Source organism: Protomyctophum parallelum (genome assembly GCF_964188405.1).
Source record: "Protomyctophum parallelum genome assembly, chromosome: 12".
NCBI classification, from domain to species: domain Eukaryota; kingdom Metazoa; phylum Chordata; class Actinopteri; order Myctophiformes; family Myctophidae; genus Protomyctophum; species Protomyctophum parallelum.
Genome location: NC_139712.1, coordinates 44940125 through 44968021, shown reverse-complemented (window position 1 = coordinate 44968021; position 27897 = coordinate 44940125). Strand labels below are relative to the sequence as shown.

Below are 27897 nucleotides of genomic sequence, written 5' to 3'. Positions count from 1 at the left end.
AAACACAAACACATTACACGATAATATGAATATAATATGAACAAAAATGACAGTACAAAAAAAAAGTACAGCTGGATCTCAAAGTAATCCTTACAAGTCTTTTAAATTGCTCAAGTGAAATCGAGTTCTTCAGTTTTAACAGCTGTTGTCCATGAGTTGCACATGGCTCTGTGGCAAGCCAACTTGGGTGTTTATTGGGTGTTCATTGGGTTTTCAAAGAGGGGAGAGGGGAGGTTGTGGTGGGAGGAGGAGGAGGGTTTCTGTTCTGACTGGAACATTATGGGAGGGTTTGTTGCCTATAGCACTCAGGCATACACACAGATAAAAGGCCTTACCGTGTGCACAGCTATGGCTTGTGCTCATGCACGCCACAGGGCACACGGACATGAATGAGTGCGTTACATACTGCAAGACTTAAGTGTGCACGGTTACATGCGTGAACACATGCCCTCCAGGTACATGTATAGGCCTACTGTAAGGAGAAGCAGTGTCCTTGACAAATGCTTTTTCTTTCTCCAATGAAAATGGTATCGTCCTTTCCAGCACACGTGCGCGCGCGCACACACACACACACACACACACACACACACACACACATACATGCACTCACGCACGCACATGCACAAATCAAGCATAGCTTTCACTATTCAATCTTGTTCTTGGTTCCATTGCAGTCTGGTGTTTTCCCCACTTGTGTCAAGTGTGCGTTTATGGGTTATGATTATTCTAATCGGACGTTGATTTCCAACCGGACTTGTTTGGTCGGGGCCCGACAGGCTAATCACTCCGTTAGCCTTCATGGGCTGCAGGTGACAAGTGTTTTGTTTTGGTGTAGATACGGAGACTCAGTAAAAAAGAAAAAGTAGACCTTCGCTACTCGCCAAAACAAAGACGGTTTTGTGGAGTTGAAAGCCTACTTCCCTTAGTGGGAACACTAACATCGAAAATAAACTTTTTGGCCAAAATGTAAAATAATCCACTGGGCGGAGACGCCGTGCACTTCTTCACTTTCAAATCCACAAAACCATCTTTGTTTTGGTGAGTAGCGAAAGTGTACTTTTTATAAGTCGACAGGCTGTGAAGCGTGCGCAGAGGCTCACAAGTCCCATAACGATATGGACCAGAAATAATGTTGCACAAGCCATCAGCTGGGCAAAGCTAGAGATTAATTTAATAAAGTCTGTCGGCGTACCTTACCTTCCTTACATCCATCTGGTGACCAGCAACTCTACAGTATGTCCAATCCACTTTATTTATAAAGCACATTTAAAACAACAGAGTTGAAACAAAGTGCTGTACACAAGAAATACTAAATATACCAAGGGCGAAAACAACAATACATAATAATCAGCATGTTCGAACGCCAGGAAGTGCAAGTGAGCTTTCTGAAATGATTTAAAAACAGGCAAGGTTTGAGAACGATTATTCAAATCGCTTATGCTTTTGCTTATGCAAAGGCTAAAATATTCAATTTACATAGCATGTTATGTAGAATGGGCAGCGGTGGCCTAAAGCCCAAACCACACCAAAGGGTTGGGAGTCGGGACAAAGCGGTTTTTAAGGTGAACCATGCCAATGCAACTCATTGAGTTGCAATGAGTTGCATTGGTGTGGTCTACCTTTGGGCTTAAGGGTTAGAGGAGTGTCCGAGTTGTTGCCGAAAGGTTGCCGGTTCGATTCCCCGGATGGGCAGGAAAATATGGGTCAGGAAGTGATTGGTCATCACTCACCCAACACCGCTGAAGTGCCCTTGAGCAAGACACTGAACCCCCAACTGCTCCAGTGGAGCTGCTTAGTGGCCAACAGTATAAGACTGAGGTTGTGCTGGTCAGCTCCCAGGTTTTAATGTGTGTCTGTGTGTCTCTATGTGCAGGGCGTTGCTGAAAATGAGTCTAGTGCTCAGCTACTACCCTCATGGGTAAAAAAAAAAGACAGATGCAAGGTCATTATTGATGTAGCATTCGATAGCATTCTATAGTGTATATCCCATTCTGACCGGGCACCCATTTTGGTGTCAGCATCATGTTATGCTTTAGCTATTTAAAAATAGCAGATCTACAAGCTCATATCGCGCCACCGAGTGGCGTGATACGAGCTTGTAGGTCTGCTATTTTTGAAAAATCGAAGAGCGACTGACATTTTTAGAATCTGATCTCAGGTCAGAATGGGTTCATCAGACCAGTGTGTGTCCGGCGGAAACCTCGTATGAATCTGATCTCAGGTCAGAATGGGATATAGTGTGATTGTACGGATATTCTACTGTTATAGTGCCCAAACCGCACCAATGATTGGCCATGCAACTCCTTGTAACCAAACAGTTGTGAGTAGTTGCATGTAGTTAGTTACATGCAACCATTATCCCCAATGGCAGTTGCAAGGAGTTGCATTGGTGTGACATGTCCTTAACCCATTCTGACCTGAGATCAGATTCTAAAAATGTCTATTACATCCTGACAGTTTCATTATTAACCCATTCTGACCTGAGATCAGATTCTAAAAGTGTCTTCGATTTTTCAAAAATAGCAGACCTACAAGCTCGTATCGCGCCACTCGGTGGCGCGATATGAGCTTGTAGATCTGCTATTTTTAAATAGCTAAAGCATGACATGATGCTGACACCAAAATGGGTGCCCGTTCAGAATGGGTTAAAAATGTTGAGTTGCAAAGAGTTGTGACTATAGTTGCATTGGTGTGGTTTGGGCCTTAGACAGAATGATAGGTTCTTAGTTTACTTATGATCCTAGATTACTATATATTTGATGTATTACCATGTGTTGTTCTTGCTTACTGTAAATTGCTCTAGATTAAGAGTGTCTGCTAAATGCCTAAATGAATCTGTAAAGTGTTGTTGTTGTCTTTGAGAGAGGTGTAGGACACATAGCAGAGCTATACTTCAGCAGGACAGAGAGGGCTGCACTGATGGAGATTGGAAGACAAGTTTAATCTGATTTGGATTGGAGTGGTTTTCTTTTGTTGTTTTGAAGGACACGATGAAGGCTCCTTCCGTTAAGCGTTGGCATGGTGACAGCTCAGCCAGGACACATTCTACAACACTTTTACACGCATGCACGCACGAGCACATACTACACACACACACACACACACACACACACACACACACACACACAGACTACACGCAGCCATGGTCAAGGACACTCACACAGACACAAGCCTGCAGACACACAATGACACGCGCTTACTCACACTTAAGATGCATACGGACACTAAAGGCCTATTCATAGTCTGGATTTTCGGTGGTGAGGTGATCTCCGCTCCGGTGGTGAGCTGACTACCGGAGCTGAAATAACGTTGAGCGGTGGTGAGTAAAAAACAGAGAGAAAGGCTGGAGCCGTGGCGGTGGTTTGCTCTTCACCGCGGCTCAGTGACGTCATGTTGTAGTTCGGTGGTCACCTAACCACCGAACATCCAGACTATGTATGAGCCTTAAGGCCTAGATTTATGTAGAAACACACACACACACACACACACACACACACACACACACACACACACACACACACACACACACACAGCTCAGGACAGGAAAGCCCTGTGCGCTTGGCTCAATGCCCTGGGTATAGCCTTTGGCAAAGCCCTCAAACCTTTTTCATTTCAAGGACCCATAACTCTGAGAGTGTACAGATGGAATTAAATGGAGTGGGTTCATCATGACTCATAGGGCAGTAGTCCTGTGACATGTTTGTGTCAAGGACCACCGCATTGATTCGGCCACGGACCTCGTCTGAAACTATTTTGTGCCAGGGACCCCCAGAAGCAAAACATTTTGTTAGAATTGTTTGCTTTAATACAAGTGGGGTCTGGGGACCCCCAGGGGCCCTTGAGGGAGTTTCAGGGGGTCCCCCAGCTAAATGATAGTTTGAAACCAAATGGACCCTTATGGGTCTGTAACTGAGAGAGTGTACAAATGGAACCAAATGGACCCTCCATTTGTACACTATCAGAGTTAAATTAACTTGTATACATTGTACGTTGTTCATAATATCCTTGTCATATATTTTCAAATGGTCCGCAGGCTAATGAGGGGGTCCTTGACATGAAAAAGTTTGAGAACCACTGCTTTAATATACATATTATACAGTATTGAAAGAGTAACACAAAATATAAGAAGTTTTGAAAAAACTGCTATTTATTATTACGTTTAAGTGGTTCAAATGATTGTGCCATATAGAAATAATTGGGGTTTCTGGAGGTCTCCCAAACCACTGTAGGAGAACCAATGTCATAGATTCATTGAAAACATCATTAAATATATTCAAAACAAAAGCTTAAACAAAGGCAGCGAGGGGAATGCGTTAGCTGAGCAAGCATGCCCGCGGCGAGCGTCCGTTCTAGTTGCATACCGGGGTAGTAAATGATCCATCCTCGATGTTATGCTACGCCGTGATAAGGGATCACTGAGCTCGTAGATGGCCTATTTTCGCCGCGACAAAAGCATAAAAATCGGGCTTACAGTAAAGTGGTTAAAGCGTTCTGGAAAGCTGCGAGGGGAGACAGTTGAAGCGAGACATGGGAGGAAGCAAGGCACAAGCATTCTTATTGTTTTGTCCCTAAGGGCACACGCGGGTCTTGCAGACCTGCTCTTGCTATCCTGTCACAGTCAATTGTGTCCCACATGTATCAAGTGGTTATTTTGTTTTGAACTTTGGTTGACTAATGGTTGACTGTGCGGCCAAATCAAGTTATGATGAAGTAAAAATCACACCTGTGTGAACTGAGTGGTGCAACTCCCCTCTCCCCCCCTCTCTCTCTCATTAGCAGGCAACAGTGCAGCACTATCTCTCTGTCTCTGTTTCTGGCACACTCTGGCCACTTTTGCCCCTACTGCTACTCATAGTCACATAGTCACACACATAGTCACATAGGTTAACACGGACATTGCTGTTCCTTGGAGTGGTTGGAGGGGTTCAGTGTCTTGCTCAATGACACTTCGACACTAACTCTGGGCGAGCCCGTGATCGAACTGGGAACCTTCCGCTTCCCAAGAGGCCGCTCTACCGGCCACTCTACCCCTGAGCCACTGAATAGTGTTCAGAAGAGAGAGGGAAAAGTATGTCAAACAGGCATACAACATGAGCTCATTAAGAGCCTTGAGACATTAAGATCACACCAACGCATGTCAGCTTGCATTCACATTGCTGTCGGGTGTATACCCTTCATCTCCCATATTCTAACGACCCACACGCCCAACCCACTGTTTGGGAAACCAGGGCACTACAGCGCTACACCGTCCCCTATAACCCGCGGTGGTGCGCGCAGAGTGAGAGGCAAACGGCGGGGGAAAGGGAGGAAGTCTGAAAGCATCCATCCAAAACGGAGAGAGAGAGAGAGAGCTAGAGAACAGGCTGAACAGGATACACTGCACAGAGTGGTGCACTCTGGGAAAAATAGGTCGCTTTGGAACAGGCCGTCCACTCACTCTCTCTGCCTCGCCTCGCGGCCTGTACTCTGTACTCGGTAACTTGACTTCCAGTAATGGGACTGCGATGGGGGGAGAGCTACGTCAGCGTGTCATCAGCCTTTAATGTCGTCTAACTGAAGTCTCATTGTTTCAGCGGGGCAGCTGCAGTGCTCACTGTTTTGGAAACAACAACGCGATGCCTAATTTATAGTCAGTCGGTCGTGCGATGCTGTGCTGTCTGCCCGCTGGCCTATGTCAGATCTGTTCTTTTATTTCAGGGGCAATCAGCGACGACACTGTCGTTGACGTTATACTTTACTTTGTTAGACCAAGCGTTCCCAATCTTTTCAGGTCGCAAGTAACCCCCAAAAAGAATCACATTTGAACAGAGGGACTGACATGGACATTTAAGAGGAACATAGGCCATTGTTGAAACGCCTCCATCCTCTCCAGTCTTGCACCCTCTGCTCCAGTCACACTTTTAGGGTATGCGTATAACATATGGTTATTGCACTGATTGCACTGTGAACACACTCTCCTTTCTCTTACATTGCACTGATCGTAATGGACACTTTATATATTTATTTGTGTGCGAGGACAGCCTGTGTTGTTGTCTTTTCTACATATAGTGCAGAATAGTTGTCCACGTGTATACTTATTGTATGCTGTTGTTTTGTAATGACAGTGTTTCTTATTGGTTTTTCTTGCATTTTGTATTTCTGTGTACGACGAGTAATTTCCTTACTCTGTTCTTGTTGTGACTAACGGCTGTGCTGCCTCTGGGGGACTGAAATACCTCTGTGTGATCAATAAAGGTATCTACAGTATTCGATCCAGTTGTTGCCGTGACAGACCTTCCTTCATCCTCTTCTGCAGGTGGTTCTCTTCATCCTGCCTGTCGTGCGAGTATAGACTCTCGCTTATAACTTCCTTAGCTCGCCACCCTAGGCATTTAACGGACGCTCATACACGACCATAAACGATCACTAAGTGTGAATCATGGAATCATAGTCGACAAACAACAGCAGGGTAAAAATAGTCTCCTAGGTAGAGTGAGTTCACAGAGAACAATGTTGTGTGCTTCAAAGGAACTACTGTAACATACCAGGTAAACAGCATCCTTAATCTAAAGGTTCACAAACTAGACTGGCGGTGCCCGCTGGGCAGCGAGAGGCCTGTTCGTTGTGTCTCTCAGAAATATTATTTTCTTTTGGTTTTGAAGTCATAATAATGAAACGATGCAAGTCGGAAATGCATGCCCCACCTGCTTATGCAATACCCATTGTAGTTCTTGTAATATTTCTTTCTCGAAAGATGCTAAAACAATAAGGGCCAAAAGGAGAGACGAAAAACATGTCTCACATTTAACTGTAGCTCTCCATCAGTAATTGTGACAAATGGCTCCTAATGGTTTTTTTAGTTAGTTCTTCCGAAACCTCATGGGAAGTGGTGTTGGCCTGGCGACATGCCTGGTTTCAACTGAAATATCATCACAAGTCAACTTGTTGTTCTCCATTTGTATTCCAAACTGTAATTGTTTTGTAGCGCTAACAATGTCAGTGCCATTATTAATGGGATAGCATACGCCGATGGTAATGAAATAATAATATCGACTGCGGTTTGTCTTTCAGGGATCTACTGTAATTAGGGCTTTGTCATTGTTTTTAGGCAGAGACTCGCATGCAATCAATGAGCATAGTTCCAACTCTGTCTCCAGTGTACCACATCCTGTGGTTCCACTGGAATACGAGACTGCTCGCCCCTTTACCAACTCGCCCCCACCATTTTTTTTATGTAGTTAACAGTTAATTTAGTATTTCCCTCCCTCTCTGAAATCTGAAATTATCTTGTATACAGATGTATTTGATTGCATAGTAGTCGATCTATACTAAATTTAGAAAGAACAACATGTCACAGAGACGGTGACTGCTTAATTAATAGTTCATAGTTAATTTAGGACCTTCTAGCAGTTAATTTTGTTGTATTAATCACATTTCTTCCATGTAGCCCATGTCTTGTAATGGCATCATCATGCTATTATGCCTGTGGATATACAGAGTGAATTTAACAATACATTAATATGAGAATACCATTTAAATAATCACAAACATGAATTATGTTTGTTATTTACAGCTATAGGTAGAGTAGAAAAGGGGCGAGCGTACCTGTTACCTAGAGCTAGCTATCCCTGATATTATATACCAATAGCAGATCTACAAGCGGCCATATTTAACTCAACTCTTTTCTTCTGGAGGTCCCTGGAACAAAATATTTCCAGGTGCGGATGGGGCAACGCGGCCACATTCCTTGACGTGAAAACGTTTGAGCATCACTGATATTTACCAAGAGGTTTTTTTCCAGAAAACTGATAGGATTTAGAAGGCATTTGTAGAATCGGCCTCCGGTCTTAACCCATTCTTACCGGGCACCCATTTTGGTATCAGCATCATGTTATGCTTTAGCTATTTAAAAATAGCAGATCTACAAGCTCATATCGCGCCACCGAGTGGCGCGATACGAGCTTGTAGGTCTGCTATTTTTTGAAAAAATTGAAGAACGACTGACATTTTTAGAATCTGATCTCAGGTCAGAATGGGTTCATCAGACCAGTGTGTGTCCAGTGGAAAACCTCGCATGAATCTGATCTCAGGTCAGAATGGTTTAATCAGACCAGTGTGTGTCCAGTGGAAAACCTCGTATGAATCTGATCTCAGGTCAGAATGGGTTAATGGCTTATGTTGTTCATCGATATGGCGCCTGGAGCTGTGGACGCTAGACACCGTCTGACACACATTTGTCGGAATCCACCCTCGGTCAGCAGGGCACATCGGGGGGGGGGGGGAAGCTTTTCCCACTATGGCTGTGTCTTTGAAGGCGATGGTCGGGTCGATACGGTCCGAAGATGAAGCCCCTTTCTGAGGTGAGTGTCAGAATAGAACCCCCATCCTCCTAGGAGCAGTTAACCATGGCTGTAATGGTGCTGTTGTCTCCACACAGCCCATTAGGTCATGTCAGAGCAGTGCAGTATGTGTCATAAAAGAGATGGAATCATCTTCTTTTATTTATTTATGTTGGTCCGGTGAGTGTCCGCGCATGAGGTCATTTGGCGAGAGGAAGTGGGACATTTCTTTTCCCGAATCGATAAATATCCGGTGGTGTTTTTTTTTGCATTTCTGATTGATTAAACAATAAAAGGAGGACAGCGATGCTGGGGGAGTGGCTTGTCCCCCCCCCCCCCCCCCCCCCCAAATAATAATAAGTCCCCTGCTGAGAGTGAGTCAATGGAACATAATATTAGCCTGGATCCATTACAGCTTTTCTGTCATTTTGGAATGAGGGCTGTCCTTGTATTATGAATGACTTATGGCTGGTATTGCTGGCCTAGAGAATCATTTCAGCTGTCATCATTTTACTGAGATGTTCTATGTCTCTATTCATTAGTGGTCATTGTTTCACATCTCAACTCCATTTCTGAACCATTTTGAAGAAACTTCCCTCACCATTGTTCAAGAGATCACTGTTTATTGTATATGTAATACTAATGCAGTATTGAATAAATTAATTGTGGTGGAGTTATTTGACCCCTAGTTTGAAAATATGAAACAGAAATGTAGTGGTCTGTCTTTGTGTGCCTCATGTTTTACATTGCATTAATTCCGTCTGATGCATTTTCAATTCCACCACAAGAATCCAAAAACTGATTTTACACACAATGTGGAACAATGAGCCGCACACTTTTCTGTTTTCCGAGGATGTATTGATGAAACATTGGCATGAGTGGTGAAACATATTGAATTTCCCATCCTATTTGTGGCTTTTCACCCATGGAAACTTTTCCACTTAGGGGCAAAGACTTTAGCTCTTATCATCTCGCCGGTGTCCTCTGGTTTATGGCCCAACTGTATCGTTTACACGGGGCCACACGCAGCCACCCGTGAATCTTATCCAGCCAGGAAAACACAGCATTAGCTACTTAATTCTACACAGACACTGTGTAACAGTCTACCTCCCTGCGGTGAGCCTGGCTGCGCCCCAAGTATGCACAACGCTAAATTTCCTTTTGTCTTTGAGAGAGCTAAGGATACTTAGAAGAAGAAAGAAAATAATGCCTGTCGTTTTGGCAGGCGGCAGGCGCATCGTCAGGATTCTTCCTCCTTAAATAGATTTCTTCCGATGGCACGGCAACTAAACCCCCCTTCCCCCTGCATTGTTCCTGGGTACAACTGAGGAGCACTTCAGTGTCTGTCAGAAGAGAGGGCCTTTCTTTGAGTGGTGCAACCACTCCCTTACGGAGCTATGTGTGTGGGTGGCTGGCCGGTTGGGTTGGGTGTGTGTGGGGGGTACTCACTCACGCTGTCATTTGATAGACAGGCAGGTAGTGAGAGTGAAGGGGCGGGACTGAACTGAACACATATACAGTATATACCTGACATGACACGACCAGAGTGTGACCTCCCAGCAAAATGGCCGCTGCATGTGTGAATACTATTATGGTCAGTAGCTGCCACAGGACTGCACTCAAATCCTTCACTTTTTCATCACTGCCTCTGTTTTTTACTGCAGACCTGGTGCTTAACTTTCTCACTTACTGACTGTCTTAGTAATATTTCCAATTTCCAAATGATTTTACTTCTACTCCACTACATCTCTCCCAGGGGAAGATATTGTACTTTTTTTTATTGGAAAACTTTAGTTTACTAGTTACTTTGTATATTTTCATTATTATTTCACATACAAACGGGTGAAATATCACATTCTACATAATGGTCATTTTTTACTTTTGGTATATTTTGATGCCTATACTTATGTAGTATTTCTACATGATAGTATTGATACTTTTACTCAAGTAAGAAATTAGTACTTTTCCCACTGTCGGCCTATTCCCTGTAGTACATCAGTCAGTCAGTCGAATTAAGGGACATGGATGTTTATTTCAGACTCTCCTCTGCTCTACCTCATCTCCCCTGGAGGTAGTCTCTTAAAAGTTCAACTCATCCTCTCTCACTCCCTCCGTCTCTCTCTCTCTCTCACTCCCTTCGTCTCTATCTCTCTCTCTCTCTCTCTCTCTCTCTCTCTCTCTCTCTCTCTCCATGCCCTGTGATGCAGATCCTTTCTGAGTGAGTGCAGTCTTTTAGCTTCAGGAGTGCAGTGTCTTTTATCTAAAGGACTGGCGCTGGCTAAAAGACACACGCACGCACGGGTCGCACGGCACATTACATTTACTTCATTACATCTTTTATCTATTTGTGCTTTACTTGAGTATTTCCAATTTCCGATACTTTTACTACTATGCCGACTGCATCTCAGATCTCAGAGGCAAATCTTGTACTTTTACTCCACTGCATTTATTTGAAAACTTAAACGCGCCCGGTGTGTAGGGACCTTAAATGTTGAATTCCGGACTTTTACTTGTAACGGAGTAGTTCTACATTGATACTTTTACTTAAAGATGGAGTGCCACAATTTTTGAATTTTTCCAGTTTTTCATGTGTCTATGAGGTGACAGTACTTAATTAGACAGACTGGAGTTGTTTTTATGTGCAATTGTGTATTGACTTTGTATTTAGGGTTTCTTCCTGGAGGCTGAACCCTTGACAGTCAAACAGGCCAATGAAGTAAACAGTAATATAGTGACACCACACTATCAGCCCCTCCCCAAACCCCTCCCCCTTTATCATACAACTACAGCTGTGGGTGTGGCTTCAGTTCAGGTGGATCACCACCCATCACCACCCACCAGGCAAACCAGGCATACTTAATGAACTGGTGGGCGTGTCCACATAAAAGCATGATTTTAACAAATACTGTACACTTTTTGGAAAAAGTTCTTCCCCCTTATATTGTAATAATACCTGATGATCATGTTTTAGGGTGGAAAAAAATGGTGGCACTCCATCTTTAAGTAAAAAAATTGACTTTTTCCACCACTGAGTAACTGTACTGTTATAGGGGTGTAACGACATCACGATTCATGGCGATACGATTACATTATTTAAAATGGACACAGCAACTATTTAGCAAAGAAATGTAATCTACTGTATGTGAAACGTGTGAATTGAAACTCTTAATCCACCGCCATTATTTAATAGTGTTCTGCCAAGGTTTTATCGCTAATTTAACCCTCCGTGTTTGCTGTTTCTGGTAAGCTCCGTGTTAAGGGACACATGGATTATTAAGTAAACACAGTGATTCTCTGGCAATTACATGGACATTATATTTGAACGCATGTGGACAAACCCACACCGTGACATGAACACCGATAGACCTCTTTTTCTTTTTGCTACTTAAACATCTAAATACAACGCACAAGTACTTAGTATTGATACAATTGATTATTTGCATTGCAGAACGATTCGATACCAATTATTTGCATTGCAAAACAATATGATATGTTGCTGTTTACATATCATCAATATACTTTGATTCTTGAAATAAATACAAAATATTCGACACAGTTGCTGTATCGTTAGATGCCTAGTATGTAACTCTACCAAACCCTCTCCCTCACACACACACACACACACACACACACACACGTTGCTTGCTTGGTCAGATCGAGCCTTGTACGAGCATGACTAATTCATTATTCAACCTTCTGTTACTTGAAACTGAATTTCTTTGGAATGAAAAACAATAATGTTGTATGTTTAATATTTAATATCGCAAAAAAAAAAAAAAACGGGGAAAAGAAAAGGATGCTTCCGCTCGTCAGCCTACTGAACTGTGAGCATCTTTCTATCTTTGGACATCTCCGGTGTCTGGCACCTTGATTGAACCGACTGTCGCGAGCAGGCATATACGAAAGACACAAATTAAGTTGCAGGTTTCTTTTGTGCCTGTTTTATGTTTGCTTCTGTTCTGACAATAATAAGTAGGTCGGGACTCACTTATTGTCTGTATCAGCCGAGAACGTGGGAGTCTGTCCCAGTTACAATGAGCTAGTAGATGGATGCTGGGGTACAGCGCCACACCTACCATCAGCTACCAGTACTTAGTGCACAACTTGCTACACACAAGCCATACGCTGAGTTGGCGGTGCCCGGGATCGAACCCATGACCCTGTGGTCCAAAGGCGAGAGCTTTACCGACTGAGCTACGCGGGCAACATGTGCAGTAAAAAATACTGTGTCAGTTAGTGGACAATGACACCCTTTTAGACAGTCGCAGTAGCAGATGGAGTGTCGTGATTATTTTTTTACTTTTTCCGTGTGTCTATGGAGTTAATAATAGACCCCCAATGGAGCAAGGTGAAATGAATGATTTGTATGCATATGTTTTTATGTTTCTTCATGATATACTGTAGACATATCTAGCCTACTGTAGCTGTGTAGATCACGTATATTGACCCATTCTGACCGGGCACCCATTTTGGTGTCAGCATCATGTTATGCTTTAGCTATTTAAAAATAGCAGATCTACAAGCTCATATCGCGCCACCGAGTGGTGCGATACGAGCTTGTAGGTCTGCTATTTTTGAAAAAAATCGAAGAACGACTGACATTTTTAGAATCTGATCTCAGGTCAGAATGGGTTCATCAGACCAGTGTGTGTCCGGCGGAAACCTCGTATGAATCTGATCTCAGGTCAGAATGGGTTAAGCACAATTTTAGGCTGTTCTTTCACTCCACATAAAGGCAAATCTACAACGTAATATAGAAAAGAATGTAATACACGTCGAGATTAATGTGTTCAAACGAGACAGCAGTTCACAGGGTGCACCAGAGGAACGTATCTGCTCTGCCCCAGTGATGCAGAGCACTGGTTCTCCATCATGTTTCTCTTTCAAAGACCCCACTTTCATCTAGAGGTATATCACTTTCCAATTCTACTTTCATAAAGTGTTTTAAAGACACCATGACATCTGGTGCCCTTCTGGACAGCCGGTGTGGATCTCCATTAGGCCCTCCATTAGGGTTGATGACGGTCAAGTAAACAATTTCCAATTCCTTCCATGTAGGCGGGAGAACGTCTGTGGTATTTAGGCTCCTCCACTGTTGAGATAACGGGAAATCCCTCCCTGCGTTCGTTCCCCCTTCTAGCTGCTTGCCTTACTTAGTTCCAGCCAGGTTATTTTCCATGCAGCTCATGCTCTGTGGCGTTCGGGGCAATCCGAATCTCATTTGTTGGAGAATTAGTGATTTCACAGAAGGCATTCGCATTTAATCATGCATATTAATGAAATCACTGCACAAACCAGCCCAGCTATACTAACGACTCCCAAGTTATTTGTTGCTCTTGCTTCTTTGGAGGAACCATTTACTTGATATGTTCAAATGTAAGTTCAAATGTAATTTTCGGTGAAGAACGATTGGTTCTTTGTAGTGAGTCTGGCATTATGTTTAAATGGCTGTTAACGGCTTTCCCAGTATCTCAGTACATAATGCCTAATGCCTCAGTCATTAGTATGCATAGTAAAACTCTCAGTGTTAATTCAACTAACCGAATTGACTGCTCGACGGTGGAATTTAATTGACCCCCAATTGACCGACTACTGATTAACTGCCATGTGGCCTGTGTCCAAGCTTCTGATAGGCCTGCACCGGCAGTGGTGGAAAGTACATTTACGTACTTAAGTAATGTACTTTTGTAAAGTACAATTTTGAGGTATTTCTTTTACTTTACTGGAGTATTTCCAATTTTTCGTACTTTCACTCGTACGCCACTACATCTCAGAGTCAACTATTGTACTTTAACTCCACTACAATTATTTGAAACCCTTAGTTACTAGTTACTTTCTAGATTTGAATTATAATTATAAAACATACATTAACCACTTCAGCCCTATTTAAACTTTGGATACCGTTATTTGAAAATGGCAGATCGGCTATTTTCAAAAGGCTTTTATACATTTTATACATTGTGCATAATGAGTATATTTTGATAAAAAATACATTTACTCAAGTAAATGTTGAATTCCTGACTTTTACTCGTAACAGAGTATTTATATATTGCAGTATTGATACTTTTTACTTAAGTAAAACATTTGAGTAGAGTACTTTTTACACCACTGCCCCGCCGGTCACTCAACAATCTTTGTTATCCCGGTGTTTTTCCTCCAGAATGATATCAACGGTTTCTATCCACATGCTGTTTTGTTGGATTCTACCTTTTCTCAGCCGTGCTCTCATGACTAATCCTCTTACTGTGATGTGATGTGTCTGTGAGTCACAGCGTACCAACACTCTCACAGGCTCCACAAGTATTCTCCTGCTACTGCAAACTGCACTGCACATTTTGTTTCAGGGTGAATGGACTATATGCATAGAGTTATAATGGATAGAGGGTGGCTATTCATTTCAATGAATAGTTGCTCAGCGGCCTTTTGAAGCACCCGGAAAACGGTCTACTTACTTCCGTGTAGCTGTACAGGTTCAATGGAATGTCCACGCATCATACAGATGTCTCATTTTAGTTTTTATTTTGCCTTGAAACTCCTCCAGACAGTCACCAAGACACCGTGAAAACTAGAATAAGAACAAACATACATTTGCTGAGTTGTAGGAGTCCATACTCATTGTGAAATAGTAATTAGTGAGTCCACACTAATGTGCATTCAAAAGATCACACTAATTCCACAGTTCTACATTAAACAATCCAGAATCCACAACAACACATCACAATAAAATCTCAGAGAATATGTACGCCTTTGAACCGTGTGCAGAATGATAATATCGTCTCTCTCTCAAGACGTTCCCAAAACAAACAGCTTCTCTCCAGGAACTCCTTTAACCTCTGACCTCTGACCCTACTGACAGGTGACGTCACGTGAGTGACGTGACGCTAATCACGTGACTCCCTTTCAAAGGGTGCATTTTTACCTTGAGAATAACCTTTTTAACATTCTTATTGTTTAATAGTATTTATTCATAATGAAATGAACGCAAAATATGCATGAACATACAGTACATAAGCAAAACCATACAATATTATTTATATTTATAACTGAAAAAACCCTGTCTCTTGTTCTGAGACAGTTACATTCCGCACTTTTTTTATTTGGACACCGGAAATGTGGAGGTGCTCAATGTTAAACCCCAGATGATAATTTGCACGGGCCCGCCTGCAGTCCCAGCTCAGACCAGTAGGGCTCAGCACTTCAACGCAGTCCTTCTGGGGGGTGTGGCTATATGCACGCAGAATAACTCTTCCTACTTCCGGGCCGCTTCCCTACTTCCTTCACAGATGTTACCGGTGATACTAATTTAGGCTGTTTCCATTTTTGTGTGCAGTGGTTCTCAAATGGGTCCATTTGGTTCCATTTGTACACTCTCAGAGTTTCACACCCGGCCGTATGGGGCCATTTTGGAACTTTGAGACCCACTGGTGTAGCAGAGTGTTTCCAGTGAGCCAACACGCAATGCACAAAACGCGTCCTCCAGGCATCACTTCCTGGTTTTTAGACAGCTGGCGGATGAAAAATGATAGCACTTCCAACTTCGATTCCATTAGTATCATCGCTAACACCTGTGTCCCAAGTTCTTAAAAAAACGGCGTGTGTGCCCATTAAACATAGTCACTGGGGTTACTGGGATGCTTCTGCCACATGGCATGCTGTCTGTTCCTTCCTGCCACCTGTCTCTCTCTCCAAGCTGTCACATTCTTGTCTGGTGAATAACCTGTGTGTGCGTGAGAGTCCCATCAGGAGCGCTTGGTTGAGACATGTGGCGACTGTGACTGTAGGTCGTCCAATGATCCATGGGTCGGCGGTTCGAATCCCGGCTCCTCCTGTCTACATGTCGAAGTGTCCTTGGGCAAGACACTGAACCCCAACTTGCTCCCGATGTGCTGGTTGGTACCTTGCATGGCTTCCGCCGCAATCGGTGTGTGAATGGGTGAATGTAATGCACAATCTATGTAAAGCGCCTTGGATAAAGGCGCTATATAAATGCACCATTTACCATTTACCATTTAGACATACACATGGATTCAAATTCTCGGTCGCCACGACAGATTTTAGTCATTTTGGATTCCATATTAGAAGCCAGCTGCATGTCTTCACCGGAAATAGCCGATCGGCTCTATTGTCGGTTATTATTTTAAGTTTAGAGCATTTTAAGTGGTAAAACTATAGCAATACAGTATGTTTCTGAATAATTGAACACTCACACACACATACTCACACCCACACTGTCAACGTGTGAGCTGCTTACCAGAAGCAGACGTAATTGGGTGAGAATGTTGGGTATGTATGTCTGATAAGACTTCAGCCCTTGCTCACACCTCGGGTTGCTCACTCCCTTAGCTAAAGCAGATATATACATATGAGTCACTCACATTGCTGAGTTGTGGGCGCGACGCGTATATGTGTGTGCATCTGTGGCCCCACGTACGCATATCTGCGTGTCTATTTCTGTTTTCGTGCAGGCCAACATCTTGTGGGCTGAGCATTAACAAGACTTACCGTTATTTTCTTCTACATCTCTGTACAGTATGTGTGCTGGTGGTTCATCGGAAACGGAGGAGGGGGTGGTTACTGTTTGTTTACCTCCACGGGGGAAGATGGGAGGGGGGAAGGGTGGAAGACAGGGAGAGAGAAGGAGATAAGGGAAATGAAAGGTCACCAGGTGACAGGAAGAAGGAGCCAGGAGATGAAGAGGGGAGCGAAACGAACTGGCAGGGAGGAACAATTAGTAGAGGGGAGCGAAACGAACTGGCAGAGGAGGAACAATTAGTAGAGGGGAGCGAAACGAACTGGCAGGGAGGAACAATTAGTAGAGGGGAGCGTTTGGAAACAAAATCAGAAGGACATGGACGGAGAGGGGGGGGGAGGAGAGAGAGAGAGAGAGAGAGAGAGAGGCCCGGGGAGGAAGAGATAGATGAAGGTGGAGAGATATTGATGATGATATATAGAGGGGACGATAGTGCAGTGTTGCCATGTCTGCTTATTATAATCGACTCTGGGAGCGCTTGTTTTTCTGTAAAGTTGCTTGTACATTTTTGTAGTTGTGTGCTTTCTTTTTTTGGTGTTGTGTAGTTGCTTATTTCGGGCTTGTTGAGCTTCCACATTTGTATTTGTATTTGTATTTAAACGAGTGGTTTCTCAATCATGTTCAAGTCATGTCCCTATACTATGAACGTTTTGTGCCAGGGAGCGGCCCTACCAGATAGAAGATCTTCCAAATATTCCACACTTGAGCACAGCACGATTCCACTGCGGCCTGTATATAGTTGAAGGAATGCACTGGAGCAGTCTCGGACAATTAAAGCCTTTTATTCACAGGGTGCAGGCAAACAGTTTGACAATGTTTTGATGTCAATACGTCTTCGAACACTAAATAGGCTGACAGATTTTATTCAAAATACTATGACTAAAACCAAATCAGAATGTGCTGTCAATGTCAACACTGGGCCAATGTGTATACTGTAGGTTTAATGTGTTAGTCGCTTCTTTTGGGCTTGTTTTCATAGACCTTGAAATGTGTGAAGCGTTGAAGCCTCTCTCTCTCTCTCTCTCTCTCTCTCTCTCTCTGTCTCTCTCTCTCTCACTCTGTCTCTCTCTCTCTCTCTCTCTCTGAATGTCAGACTCAAACGTATTTCATTATTATAATTCAGTGTAATAGTGCGTGCGTGTGAGACCTTTACTAATTGTATCTTACAATTTACAATTTACAATTTAGGCATTTAGCAGACGCTCTTAATCCAGAGCGACTTACATTAAGCAAGAACAAAAAGCATGGGAATACATCACAAAAAAGCATTTATCATAAAACTAAACATGCGTAAGCTAAGAAAGTAACAGTGGAATATCTATATTATGAGACTATACATATAGACTATATATATATATACTACTATGCTATACATATGTACTATGGCGTGCTATGACTATATACAATGCAATTATAGTGCTGTCTACATAACATGCTATAAGTCTGTATCAGATGCTATCTAAGTCTACAGAAATGCTATCTAAGGGGGTAGGGTAAGTGCTATGGGCCATGATGGAGTCTGAAAATCTATCTTGTACTGTATCTATTGTCTTTCTTTGTGTGGGTGGTATCTCATAGTAAATGGTGCATATATCGCTTTTATCCAAAGCGCTCACCCATTCACACACACACACACACACACACATTAATACACCGATGGAAAACCATGCAAGGTACCAACCTGCACATCAGGAGCTTAGAGTTACCGGCCACTCTACCCTCAGCCACTGGGGCCACTAGTACCGATAGTAGAGTGTGTGTGTGCGTGCGTGCGTGCGTGCACAGTCGCACACCATGCGGGCCCTGGAGGCTGTATGTAGAGCAGTTTAATAACTGGTGGGGTTGTGATGACAGCTGCATTGTTACTGGGCAGGGCAGTACCATAACACACTGACTGACTGATGATACCCATCACACACTGTAAGAGAGAGAGAGGAGAGGGGTAGATATGGAGCTACAGATGAATCCCAAGAGAATTTAGACAATTGCCAGAGTCGATACATCTCAGCTCAGGTTTAAGCATTCACCATTAATGCAAAGCTATTGCATTTAGTTGTGGCGGTGTGGCTCTGCGCTCTACCTGTGTGCAACATACTGAATCTGAGATCACAACCCCCCCCCCCCCCCCCCCCAGAGCAGAGCATAAGACATTTACATTGAGCAACATAACAACTTTCAATTGAATGCCATATACCAAAGATTCATATCACAATAGAACAATCCATGAATCACATTGTAATCACAGAATCACACATTACAGAACGAGATGCTACAGAGGGACGACGCTGGGGAGGTGGAGGGAATTTGAACGCCGACATCTGAACAACTATAGCATTTAGAGTGAATGCAGAATATAGTGACTGCTTCAGTGTACCGCCTTGACATACTGCGGGTGTGTGTGAGTTAGCTTGAAGCGAATGAGAAACAGACAGACTGATTAGTGGGAGAATAATATTAGTGAATGAAAGGTGGGGTCCGGGGAGAGGTAATTAGATGCAGCCTCCTGACTTCTGTGGCTCCATGCATGAACTATCACTGCGCTGGATATAATGTAGTTCACTGACTGTAATTAACGCACCTTGCACTGGTGACCTTTGTGGGCATGCGTGTGTGTGTGTGTGTGTGTGTGTGTGTGTGTGTGTGTGTGTGTGTGTGTTTATTATTTTGAACTGTTTATTGTTACATCTGTGGGCTACCACCAGTGTCAGTACACACTCAGAACTAGCTTATAGTGATTTAAGAAACTGCTTTTTGTCTCCACCAGGCCCGAAGGCATGGGGAGAGTATGTTTAGCACTTGTGTGTCCGTCCGTGTGTCCGTGTGGCTGCTTGATCGCAGCCAAACTCTGCTCACACACTCCCTGGATGCCAGAGCTGAACCTTTTTTGACAGTACACCTACAGATTTTATTCAAACATCACACGCAAATTGGTACACAGTCTCTCTAGAGCCGTTAAACAAAACAGTTCTTTCAGATTTTTCATACTCTGATTGGCTAAGATTGGCTTCCAAAGTTTGCAGGATTGCTCCGTTTTGAACAAAATGCCACAAATCATGAACAATGAACATATTGTGCTTTCTGTGAAATTTTGCATGCACATTCCCACTAGGACGAGGAAGAAATGCCACTTGAAAATGTTAAAATCAGCCTCATGGTTGCACTATAACTGGCCTACAGTATTCGTGTTTGTATCTATAACTGCACCAATCTGTGTAAAACTTTGTATGCACACTCCCTTTATAGCGCCACCAGGAGGCCGACTTATGTAAAACATTTTTTTTTATATTACTTAAACAGACGGGTCTTTCCATCCTGTTTGGCTAAGATTGCCTTCCACAGTTTTCACGAGTGGCCCGTTTGTACAAAATGCTGCAAATCATGAACGCAGCGTCCGTTTCAAAATGTATTATCTTCGACTCCCAACAGGAAGGCCACAGAAAAACGTGTCTTCTTTCTTTCTTCGACTCACAACAGGAAGGCCACAGATGTGATTGGCTAAGCAGGCATGAATCCCCTGGTGTGGATGTTCTTGTTGGTTTTATATATAGAATAATGGGACAAGTTGTCCTCAAGGATTGGGGCACCGTAGGGAACCCAGCTGGAGGCTGCAAAACGACCTCTTAACCAATCCTAGCCCCCCCCCCCCCCCCATCCATCCATAAGGCTGGGAAACGACCTCCTATACCCCCCCCCCATCCATCCATAAGGCTGGGAAACGACCTCCTATACCCCACCCCCCCCCCCCTCCATAAGGCTGGGAAACAACCCCTTAACCAATCCTACACCCTCCCATAATGCTGGGCACCTCTTAACCAATCCTACCAATCCATACTGTTTGAATCACTCAACACCTTGTGTTATTTTTTACTCCTCAAACAACCGCTCGCATGCACAGTACATCGTTGGTGTCAGGCAGAATCCTCTTATCTCCTCCACATTTAAACTTTTTGCGTTCTTTCGTAAATGAACGTCCTACTTGATCATAATACTACAGCCAGCGTCACACAAAAGCATCAAAAGTAGCAGAACTGCAAGGTGTTTGCGCAGCGCTTCGAGCTTGTGGATCTGCTACTTTTGCCATTTTTCAATTTGAATCCTGAAAAGTGCGTCTTGGACATAATGAGGTTTCCACCTGACAGAGACGAGATGTGAGCTAGAATAAACACAGGCACACATGCACGTGTTTTGCGTTAAGAGGAAGAAAGCGTAAACGATGATAAATGTTCCTTCTGGTCTTTGGAATCCTCGTCACCTCGGTGAAATCCTCCATATACTGTAGTGTAAAAGATGGACTCCCAACAGAAGCGTAAGGGTCCATTATTTTCCTTACGGGGAAAACCTGGACATCATCACTTGTCTTGGTTTATCATTCTGTCAGCTGGGACGGTGCCAGGGTTGCACTTCCAGGAGAGACACACACGGCTTCAAAAAGTATTTGAACCACTTGTGGAGAAATACATCTTCATTTACAGTAGCTGTTTTTGTTGTTGTTGTTTGTTTAGTTAGTTCAGTCAGACATACTCGAGGGGGTTCATACCATGCTCAAAGGCACATACTATACTCAAGGGATAACATGCTGCATTACTATGTGGGTGTATAAGTGTGTGCAAGTCTCCCATGGGGGTTTATTGTATATCTACAGTATCTCCCTGCTCTTGTTCTGCTCTATGTTTTATGACGGTGTTCAATCGTGCCGAGCAGGGAGAAAATGCAGCAGAGCCGAACGCCAAGTCAAATATCATATGCACACTTGTATTCTCATTCTATAATAAATATTCGTGAGTTGTCTGACTGAACTAACCTTTGTTAAAACAACAACCAAAAGAGGTTGGATGTTTCTTTGTTTTAGAGTTAATAATGGATCATGGAGGTATACCGTGTGTGTTTGTAGAGCTCTCTAGAGTCTCGTGGAGACTGGGCGAAAAATAGACCCTGTAAACAACTTGTCACCCCGAGGTGTCGGCCTGGCTGACAAAACCCCGGCCCTCTCTCGCTGCTAATTAGCATTCCTGGGGAGGGGAATGTTCTCTCTCCCTCTCTCTCCTTCACACACACACACACGCATGCACACGCACATACACGGCAGCTGATGCCATTTGGGTGGCATCCATAGGGGAGGGAGGGAGGGAGGGAGGGAGGGAGGGAGGGCGGGCGGGCGCGGGCTGGCACAGAAGGGCACGTCATGGCACGGTGAACATGTCCCCCTCCCCCCCCTAAGACTGAAGAATTGGCACCATGCTAAGCTAACTGTTGCTCTCCGTGCAATGGGTGTCTAATGGGGCTGAGTGGCTGTATGCAAATGACTGATGTGATGTGCAGTACGAGGTGCTCGTAAGGTCAGGGTGTGTTTAGACATGGGCGTAGATTCCACATGTGAAGGTACGTGATGAAGGAGGTGGGAGGAGCAGCATATATGCTCAACTCTGGAGTGGACCACCTGCAGTCCAGAGCTGATTTCAGGGGTGTCATTTGGGACATATGGGGATGGCAATCACCACCCCCTATAGTGTTCACATTTAAAGCCGAATTCAGTTATTTTATGCATTATTGCCCCTCTCTCTGAATTGTTTCTGCAGATTATTAATCTGATTCCTTCACAATCTATGCCTGTCCATCTACACGTGACAGTTTTGATGAAGCATTTTTATTGTATGCAACCGTTAATTTATTAACCACTTTCAACGTGGCATCCCTATTTTGGGAATGCCGTTATGGGTAAAACATTTTCAAACATTGTCTCTTTTCGGGCCCCAAACAAATAGTGAAAATAGTTGATCTAAAAAGCTCTCAACGCGTAACTTCTTAACAAGAAGTAAAGGTTTCTGCCTGACAGCAATGACTCACAGCGCATTGCATCCGCGACACGCTGTGAGCTTGTCAATCATTCCATTGTCTATTTTCAATATTTGACGGTTGATTGAAGTATATATAGGGCTTAAAGTGGTTTATATTCTAGCAGCTTGTGGATCCTAGTGTACTTCAGCTCATACAGTATATATAAAGCAACGCATTAATCATCTTAACACATCCTATCATGTCTCGAGTATTTCACTCAGAGAACTGGTCTGGATTCTATATCTGTGGGCTCTACCGTTCTGTCAGGACTCAGAGGTAGCTTAGTGTAATGCCATGAAGAGTGAAAACGCTGAGCTGTCAGTTTCCCCGTCGGTCCCATTTGTCATTCTGTCCGTCGCTTGTTGGCAGACGAGGCCATCTCTCCCTTTACACCCCGCCTAGCGTTTATTGTCAGCAGTTTTCTCGACACGGTTTTACAGCAGCGTGTTTGTGTTCCCTCTCCTCTAATCCCAGCCCTGTGCTTATGATCGGCATTGAGCGATTATCCCCTCGTCCCTCAATCACAACTTGACCTTTTTGTGGTTGAGCTGGGCTCTGGCAATGCATCCTGGGCCGCATCCCAGAGCTAAAGCAAAATGCCAAGATAGATTATTATTAGACCGGCATAGTTAAAGAGGTTGTATCTAAAGGTTACTGTTCATTTTTGTAATATTAGTATTTTTTTTGTTTTTACTATAACTAGCTACAGTAGTAGAAAGTTACGAAGTACATTCACTTAAGTACTGCACTTAAGTGCCATTTTGAGGTACTTTTTCTGCACTGGAGTATTTCCAATTTTGAGTACTTTTACTTCTACTCCACTACATCTAAGAGGAAAATATTGTACTTTTACCACTTATTTCTACTACAATTACTTCGTAGATTTGGATTATTATTACAAACTTCAGCCCTATATATATTTCTGCCATTTGAAAATAGCAGATCTACAAGCTCACAATGCGTCACATTGCAGCTTTGCATTTGAAACACAATGAGTATTGCACAATGAGCACTTTTACTTTTGGTACTTTAAGTATATTTTGATACCAATGCTTTTGTACAAAATGTGAGTACTTTTTCCACCACTGTTGAGCTAAATGATCTTGTCATGTGACCAGCAAGCACGGTCAGGACCTGGACGAATTGGTGATGTCTCGTATTGTCAAACCAAGACTAGTCAGATCTGTTCCCAGAATATCACCTGATTTCATCCATCCATCCATCCATCTTCAACCGCTTATCCGTAGTCGGGTCGCGGGGGCAACAGCTCCACCAGAGAGCTCCAGACTTCCCTCTCCCGAGCAACATTAGTGACTTCCTCCTGGGGGATTCCGAGACGTTCCAAGGCCAGAGAGTCGATGTATTTCCTCCAACTGCGCCTTGGTCTGCCCCGGGGTCTCCTCCCAGTGGGACATGCGTCGAGGACCTCCCTAGGGAGGCGCCCGAGTGGCATCCTAACCAGATGCCCGAACCACCTCAGCTGGCTCCTTTCCAGGCGAAGGAGCAGCGGTTCTACTCCGAGTCTCTCTCGTGTGACTGAACTTCTCACCCTATCTCTAAGGGAGATGCCAGCCACCCGTCGAAGAAAACTCATTTCAGCCGCTTGTATTCGTGACCTTATTCTTTCGGTCATGACCCACATTTCATGACCATAGGTGAGAGTAGGAACGAAGATTGCTCGGTAGACGGAGAGCTTTGCCTTCTGGCTCAACTCTCTTTTCGTCACAACAGTGCGGTACAGCGACTGCAATACCGCCCCTGCCGCTCCGATTCCCCGGCTGATCTCCTTCTCCGTTCTCCCCTCACTCGTGAACAAGACCCTGAGATACTTGAACTCCTTCACCTGGGGTAATGCCTCATTCCCTACCCGGACTGCACAATCCACCGGTTTCCTGCTGAGAACCATGGCCTCAGATTTGGATTTCAACCAACATAAATCTGCCCACTAAGACAGACGTCCCTGGATGGATCGAGGTCAGATCAACTTAAGTCCTATCATAACTAGTCAGATATATGTTAGTGCTGTAGTGGAAACACAACCGAGACGGGAGCATAAATCAAATCACATTTATTTATTTATAAAGCACATTTTAAAACAATTTTCATTGTACCAAAGAAGCACAGAACATCTCAATATGACCGGCACAGACAATAGGTGGGCAAACAAAATACAGCCAACAAACTAAAGTAAACAATATCACGGACAATGGAACGCTTGGGAATAAAACAGGGTTCTGAGCCTGGATTAAAAAATGCCAACGGAGGGGGAAGGTTCTAATAGAGTAGGGGATGGTGTTCCATAGCCTAGGCTAGGGGCTGCGACAGAGAAGGTTCTAATAGAGTAGGGGATGGTGTTCCATAGCCTAGGCGGGGCTGCGACAGAGAAGGTGCCGGTCTCCCCTGAGCCTCAATCTGGTCGATGGAACCTCCAGTAGCTCCAGGTCTGTTGATCTGAGGTGCCTATAGTGGTGGGGGGGGGGTAGTTTATCAGGTCAGAGATGTAGGCGGGGGCTAGTCCATTAAGGGCTTTGTAAACAAATAAAATCAATTCTAAATCGCACCGGCAACCAGTGGAGAGAGGACAGGACGGTGGAGTGATGTGTTCCCTCTTCTTGGTGCCGGTTAGGAGCCGGGATAGGATAGGGCTGATTGACTGATACCAATGAAGAGGGAGAGGAGCCGGGATATAGGGCTGATTGACTGATTCCAATGAAGAGGGAGAGGAGCCGGGATAGGATAGGGCTGATTGACTGATTCCAATGAAGAGGGAGAGGAGCCGGGATAGGATAGGGCTGATTGACTGATTCCAATGAAGAGGGAGAGGAGCCGGGATAGGATAGGGCTGATTGACTGATTCCAATGAAGAGGGAGAGGAGCCGGGATATAGGGCTGATTGACTGATTCCAATGAAGAGGGAGAGGAGCCGGGATAGGATAGGGCTGATTGACTGATTCCAATGAAGAGGGAGAGGAGCCGGGATAGGATAGGGCTGATTGACTGATTCCAATGAAGAGGGAGAGGAGCCGGGATATAGGGCTGATTGACTGATTCCAATGAAGAGGGAGAGGAGCCGGGATATAGGGCTGATTGACTGATTCCAATGCAGAGGGAGAGGAGCCGGGATAGGATAGGGCTGATTGACTGATTCCAATGAAGAGGGAGAGGAGCCGGGATAGGGCTGATGGACTGATTCCAATGAAGAGGGAGAGGAGCCGGGATAGGGCTGATGGACTGATTCCAATGAAGAGGGAGTTGCAGTAGTCTAGACGGGATGTAATGAGGGCATGAATGACTGTTTCTATGTTGGGATTGGAGAGGATCTGATTTTTGCTATGGAACGGAGGTGAAAGAAGCTGGACTTAACTACTGCATGTACCTGTACCATAGAGTCATACGAGCGGGAGATTCATGTTATTTGTGCGCGGATAGTTTTACACAGAGAAGTATAATGCATGGAATTAACAGAGACAAAACTAGTGAAAGAAGAACATTAACTAGCCATCTTTAGCTTCAACAATCCACACGCTGTTTTGCTTCCGAGTAGGACTTGTTCATGTCGCTGCACCGAGTGAGGGGATGCGTCTCGTCTGCTTTTATCTCTTACTCATAGCTTCGGTTCTCCAGACTGAAAATTGCGAGAGGCTGGCCATGAGAAGCTACAGTATGTTCCAGCCAAAGAGCCGTTTAGCAAGACTTCAAAGCTTCTTAGACCACTGGCATCAGGACACCAAGTCTGTTGACATCCCATGTTATTGCACGCACGCACACGCACACGCACGCACACACACACACACGCACACGCACACGCACACGCACACACACACACACACACACACACACACACACACACACACACACACACACACACACACACACACACACACACACACACACACACACATATCCTGATATGCATGGGTTCTGCTTCACAGAATGCTTTACAGAATGTTATGTGCGCCACATAAACGCTCAGGTCTGGGCTGGCTTCATGAAGACCGTGTACGGTCACGAATGGGGAGAGACATGATGAACAGATTTTCTATTCAAGTGGTTTATTTCTCCCTCTTCCCCATCCCCCCCCCCCCTCCCACCCCCCATGCTTCACCAGCTTGTTATAATGTTTTTGTGGTGCCAGATCTGCCTGGAATTTCAATAAGCACCCGTCGAGATGCATTCTGCCGGGCTTCTTAGAAGGCACCATGTGTTTAGAAGCCTAGTCACTCCTTCTCTCATGATGCCTGGAAGAGAATGAGTTCAAATAAGGGGTTTTGTTGTGCCATGGATGCCATCAGTATAGTAGAAAAAGTACTGCAAATCAATACTGCAATGTAGATCCAACCAGTTTCTTTCCCTTCCATCAGGCAGATCGGCTATTTTCAAGTGGCCGAAATGCATATAGGGCTGTAGTGGTTCATGTATGTTTTAATCAAAATCTACAAAGTAACTAGTAACTAAAGTTTTCAAATAATTGCAGTGGCGTAAACAGTACAATATTTGCCTCTGAGATGTAGTGGAGTAGAAAGTAAAAGATTTTTTTTTAAATAAATACCTCAGAAAGTACAGTACTTGTAAATGTAGTTACTTTACACCACTGTGGTTGCCATGCATGCGTAGGGTTAAATGGAGGACAGACTCTACCATCAGAGATGGGTCAAAAAATGTATCTAAATACAAAATACAAAATACATCTTCCATCCCCATCGAAATACAAATTAAAAAATACAAAAAAGTATTTCAAATACGTATTTCAAATACATGTATTTCAAATACTGCCCATCTCTGATGGGTAAAATATATTGAAAATGTATTTTGATACAAAATACAAATACTGGGTCAAAAAATGTATTTAAATACAAAATACATCTAATTTCTTCCATCTCAGCGAAATACAAATTACAAAATACAAAAAAGTATTTCAAATACGTATTTCAAATACATGTATTTCAAATACGTATTTCAAATACATGTATTTCAAATACGTATTTCAAATACATGTATTTCAAATACTGCCCATCTCTGTCTACCATCCTATGTCTACAGCAGCAGCAGTTTCAGGGCCATCAGTAACTGTGTTTCAGCACTTATAGGCCTCACTCACACTCACGCTTGTTGTATGAGATGTATAGCTGATGCAAGCTCGCAATGCATTTCCAATGGGAGTCACATGGTTTGACACAACATTTGTGTTGTATGAGGAGGGGGTGGGTGGGGGGG

The 27897-nt window shown here is 43.8% G+C and overlaps 1 protein-coding gene across 2 annotated transcripts in view; it reads left to right on the top strand.

Annotated features, from left to right (window-relative positions):
* LOC310868229 (uncharacterized protein) overlaps positions 1 to 27897 on the top strand; it is a 191763-nt gene that overhangs the window by 99565 nt on the left and 64301 nt on the right. The gene's annotated exons all lie outside the window — the stretch shown is intronic.